This window comes from Microcaecilia unicolor, chromosome 4 (genome assembly GCF_901765095.1).
Source record: "Microcaecilia unicolor chromosome 4, aMicUni1.1, whole genome shotgun sequence".
NCBI classification, from domain to species: Eukaryota; Metazoa; Chordata; class Amphibia; order Gymnophiona; family Siphonopidae; genus Microcaecilia; species Microcaecilia unicolor.
This window is the reverse complement of record NC_044034.1, coordinates 305,440,367-305,446,181: the sequence shown is the minus strand read 5'-3', so window position 1 is coordinate 305,446,181 and position 5,815 is coordinate 305,440,367. Positions and strand designations below refer to the sequence as shown.

The window sequence follows — 5,815 nt, the reverse complement described above, 5'->3', positions numbered from 1 at the left end:
GGTTAAGTGACTTGCCCAGAGTCACAAGGAGCTGCAGTGGAAATTGAACTCAGTTCCCCAGGATCAGAGTCCACTGCACTAACCACTAGGCTACTCCTCCACTCCACTAAAGGTAGATTAAACCTCAAATGCCCCTGTTCAGTTAATAAATTATAGGGGAGAGGGCATACAGTGCCATTTGCAGATCTATAGATTTGCAGCTGAAGTCTGCTGTAGTTTGACTTAGGTGGAGCTGTCTGTGGTTTGTTGCCTTTGGGTGCAGCATATCCATAGACCACCATCAATGATGTGTAAATAGTACATTTAATGCAAATAATGGCTTGAGAACAAATCAGCTTTCCTTGACTCACGCATAAGATACTGAGAATAAGCATGTCAAGTTGTTATGGGTTGCTATTAATCCAATGGAGGAAAATAAATTGCACCACAAAATCAGTCCTAGAAGAATATGTGGCATCCAATTTCAAATCCCAGCACTAAAAAGCAATGTCTCATTAGTATCATTATACTGTGCTTCAAATATTAATTTCTTCTAGAGCTAGGAATTGATGTTGCCCACTCTGCTACATCTCCATGGCTTCCCATCTCTTTCTGCACACAGTTCAAGCTTCTGCTACATACCTACCTGTGCCTCCATTCTGCAGCTGCTAATTACATCTTCTCACTTATCTGCCCCAGTGCTGCTCCCTGGGAAGTCCATTTATTGGGCAAGCTGCTATTCTCTATGCTTATCTCCATCTCCCATTGCTTCACTTTCCAATCTGTTGCACCATATGCCTGGGGTATTCTTACTGAGCTGGTGTGTCATGCAGGGGCGTAGCCAGCCTTCCATGGGTGAGGGGTCCAGAGCCCGGGGGGAGGGGGCACATTTTAGCCCTCCCCCCCGGCGCCGCCCCCCCCACCGCCGACATTGCCGCCCCCCCCTCCCGCCACGAACCCGCCGCCGCTGCAGCCTACCTTTACTTTTGCTGGCGGGGGATCCCACTCCCCGCCAGCCGACGTCTTCTTCTCAGTCCTTCCTGCTCTTCAATGTGTTTGCTGACGTCCTGCACTTTGTACGTGCAGGACGTCAGCAAACACATTGAAGAACAGGAAGGACTGAGAAGACGTCGGCTGGCGGGGAGTGGGATCCCCCGCCAGCAAAAGTAAAGGTAGGCGGCGGCGGGGGCGGGTTCGCCGGGAGGGGGGGTCCTGGGGTGAATCTGCGGGGGCCCCGGCCCCCTCAGGCCCCATGTAGCTACGCCACTGGTGTCATGCCCCCTCCCTTCCTCTGTTCAGGTTCCACTTAAAATCCTCCTTTTGGAGATCACTTTTAAAAAAACTTAACCCAATGATTCCCAGACATGTTCTGGGGGGATCTCAACCACTCAGGTTTTCAGGATATCCACATGAATGTACATGAGATAGATTTGCATACCAAGGAGGCAGTTTATGCATATTGATCTCCCGAATATTCATTGTGGATATCCTGAAACCTAACTGGCAAGGGGTACTCCAGAGCCGGACTTGGGAAATACTGGTCTAGCAGCACATAGGAATGCAAAATAGTATTGGCAGCAATAGCTTTAAAAATGAAAAAGCATTTTTGAACCAATTCAACAAACCTGCATAAGTTTCATGACCATTTTGAAGTAGTTTGGAAAACTGTGGGCTAGATTTACGAAAAGGTGCTACTGTGCTACCTCTCTCTAACACCCATTAGTGAGCGTTACTAGAACCTATTTACCAGTAATGCAGGTTTGCAGGTTAATAGCATTATTATGAGCTAGCATGATAACATACTTTAGTCAACCCAGCCCTTTGTGTTTCTGAAAATTCAAAATAAATTTCCATGTGCTGTCTGAAGAAGGCTGATATTTAAAACCTGTGTGCTGCAACAACTATTTTGGGTTGGTCCTCTTAAAGATATCACAGCCTACAAAGTCTCCAGAACTGTAATCAGAAACTATCATTGTGCTGAAAAATTACATAGACCAAGAGAATCCGCCAAGATGGAGAACTCGAACATCCCATGAGAAACCACAAAAAGTGAAAAAACAGAAAAGGGTAGGAAGTTGACCACAGACACCAGAGATTGGAAAAAATGGACTTAAAAACAAAAAGTTTATTTAAAAAAGAACTCAACACAAACGTTGTGTTTCGGCCGCTAGGCCTGCATCAGGAGTCTGCATGGATAGAAAAGCATCCAATGCCCTGATGTGGTAAAGTGCAGCATAATCTGTACACATAAAGTAATGTTCAATCCCTTAATATTGTGAATTGGATGACAGTCTTGAAAAAGACCTTTTGTGGAAACAAAAGTTGTGACACTGAAGGTTAGTTTTAGCATGAAAAGCACACAAACAATTTAAAAGCAATATGCTTTCACAGTTACAGAGGAGAAAGGTCCCTGAAAATTCTTAGTTTAAAAATCTAGAGATGTTGGAAGGGCACATGAGATGGATGACCGCCTGAGGCGCCCTGCCTAGAGGAGCCAATGGGCCTTTTCTGGGAACCAGGTGTCAGTGCTACTACAGCCTGAGCTCTTACACAGCCTCTGGGTTCTGGATGCATCACTGGCGAGAAACTCCATCCAAGTGGACTCTATCTGCTCCTGAGCCTGCCTGGGGCACTGTTGTGCCCAGCTATGGGTCCAATCAAACCCAAAAGGACACAGCAAGAAAGTGAGAGTAAGAGAAATAGAAAATCTTATCTGCCTAGCAAAGAGACACAGACCCAAGAGCATGTCATGCTTCTGAGGCTATATAATCTCTGTTATCATCACCTGATATCTTTAGCTGTACCACAGAGCAGCAATCCTTAGAAATAATTATGCTGAAATGTGGAGGCTGATTTTAGAAGCACATAGACTTACAAAGTTACACTTTGAAAGGCAATGTGCTTTGAAAATGAGCACCTAAGTGTTCTAAAATATTGCACCCAGCTGTGAAAGGCTGAACACAACTGTTTCATTCTGCTTTATATGGTCTCTGAATATCTCTTGTTTTGATAGCATTTTCCCAGCAAAAATGGCATCAGGTTAAAATGCAAATGAAAGAAATATTCATACTTATTTACACATAAGGTTTAAAATAGAACTTGAAAAGCGCTTTGGGTATTATTCACCGAGACTTTCCCCTGTTCTTTGACAATGGCATAAAAGCTTAGTGAATCAGACAGTGCAGCTATATACGTTCAAAGAGTGCCAATGTAGCTTGTATTCTATAAAAGAACGTATGGGCCTGCGTTACTATATAGGATGCTAGTGTAAGAGGTGAATTACATGTCTATAAGGCATGAGCACTTACACCAATCATAGAGCTGCGATAAGTGCTCATGTCTAACTGACGAAGATATGCACATACCCTGGGATTGTATATATTGTGCCTTAATTTCTGCGCAGAAATCGAAGCATATTCTATAACAATGTGCATACCTTAAATTGTTTAACTACCTAATCAGTGCTGTTAATTGGATGTTAACAAACAATTGTCAGCACTAGTTGGCAGTAATTAAGATTTATGTGCACAACTCGCTAAGCGTATTCTGTAACGTGGTGTGCGTAAATTCTAAGTCAGATAGTTGAAAAGGGGGTGTGGCCATGTGCAGGGTGTTGTCATTGTTATAGGATATACCTGCTCAGCATCTAATTAAGGTGTCAGAATGTACGCCAAGTAAAACATAGCATAAATGGCCATGACTAAACTTGGTCACGTGAAGAAACACTCAGAAATTTAAGCCTATTCTATAAAATATAGACATACTATAGAGAATATGCGTAGGTGTACTTCTTTTTTTCTGTGTGGAACTTCAGGCACCATATATAGAACCTAGCCCATAACTTATAGTATTCTATAATTGACATGTGTAAGTGTGAGTTTTGCCCAGATTTCAACTATGTATATGCTAACCTATAAAATACAGGTTGTGGAAGATACGCATGTATTTACAGAATAGTGCATATCAGAATTTTGGCATTTACACATCTGTGTGCCTTTATTTTAAACATTTATCTGCATAAACAGCAGCTAAATGTTTAGCACCCACTTTATAGAATTACCCCTTTGTGTGCAGTACTGTGAAATATAGTATAGTAGATCTTGATTATTTGTTATATAGTAATTCTGGGACACACGAAGGGTAATTTTAGACTGGATTTTATACAGAAAAGGGTTCTTATGCATGAGGATAGACATGTATAAAGAGTAGTTACATGGAATGAGTGCACTTACTTTAAAAAAAATTGTCTTGGGCAAAACTGGAGCAGATTACCAATGAAAGTGCTTCTCCCAAGCCTTTAATACTTAGGGTGACTAACTATGCATCCATCCTGTCACCTGGACTAGCTTCCTACACACTAACTTAGACCAGCTCCTTATATCTTATTTAACTATACAAAGAACTTACCTTTAGTTTAGCCACCTATTTATTTATCCCAACTGACTCTGTACCACGCAGCGTCATCGTGGCCCCATCTATATATCTGCATTTGGCCCCTGAGCTATATGGTAAGCAGTATTGTAGAAAAGCATTAGTATCATCGTAATGTTATTTGAAAGTTTTAATTGTGTGCTTCTTAGATATTTCATTAGTATTATGCTTACATCATATTACACCTCTGTTATTTGAATTTCAGTGTTGTTAAATATGTATATTTTTGATCCTGTTTCATGGTAGTCCTATCATTAGGTTTCAACTTGCTGTATAGATTGTATTTATGTTTCTACTTGTACATTTTACTATTGTTATGCTGTTAACAAAATTGTAAGTTTGATGTTAAACTGTACCTACTGTACACTGCCTTGGGTGAATCTCTTTATAAAGATGTTTTTTTTTAAATGCATATGTACATGTGTAGAGAATATGCAAAGATTTATACCTTACTTGGAGCAAGTATATACTTATGTATGATTATTTTTGCTTTGTTGGGGCTGATTCTGAGTGCCTGTTTTATAAAGACACACACACTGCCTTGGGTGAATCTCATCATAAAGGCGGTTAATAAATCCCAATAAATACATAAATAAATATGGTGCTTTTGGAGCCCTCTTTTGCCTTGTGAGAATCAAGTAAAATATAAGGGCCTCGTTTACAAAGGCACGCTAACGTTTTTAGGACACGCTACAAATTAGTGCACGCTGTGTAGATGCCCATAATATTCCTATGGGCATCAACATGTGCTACATGTGGCGATGCTTAGGTACTTAGGACAGAATTCAGTATGTGGCACCCTTTATAGAATAACTTCTAGCACCCGGATCCACACTCAACGTTGGGCACAAGGATTTACACCAACTGAAATCAGGTATAAATCCCAGTGCACAAGTTGGGCGTGGATCTGCACTTTTCTATAACACTGTGCACATCTTAAGGGAATGTCCCATCCCCCCCCCCCCCCCCCCCCCCATGTCCATCCCATCGTTATGCCCCATTTGCAGATATGCCTGGAAACAGGTGCTATTCTATAAATGGGTGTATAAGTGTGTTTTCATGCAGGTCTCTCTTCCTCATTTCAGTGCCTTAGCTTGTGACATACTTCCTTTTTTGAAAGGCTCCTTTTCATAAATTTCAGTGGGAACTAAACACAAAAACTACCAAGCATAGATGTCTTTTCAGGTAATAATAGCAAGATCTAAGATGGCCGCTCCTACCTAACATGCTGTGGCTCTCTTTTGCTGTTTCCTCTCAAGAGACGTTTATTGTTTTTCCTATCATATTTCAACGCAAGGGGGAAGCTGCTGCTCGGCCCACTCATCAGCCATTCTCCTGCGCAGGGTCTGATTGACAGGTTCATGCAGAAGAAGCCTGAAGCACAGTGAAAGGAGTTTGGAATAAA

At 41.6% G+C, this 5,815-nt stretch overlaps 1 protein-coding gene across 2 annotated transcripts in view; it reads left to right on the top strand.

Annotated features, from left to right (window-relative positions):
• ZMAT4 (zinc finger matrin-type 4) overlaps nucleotides 1-5,815 on the top strand; it is a 441,058-nt gene that overhangs the window by 428,834 nt on the left and 6,409 nt on the right. The window lies entirely within an intron of this gene.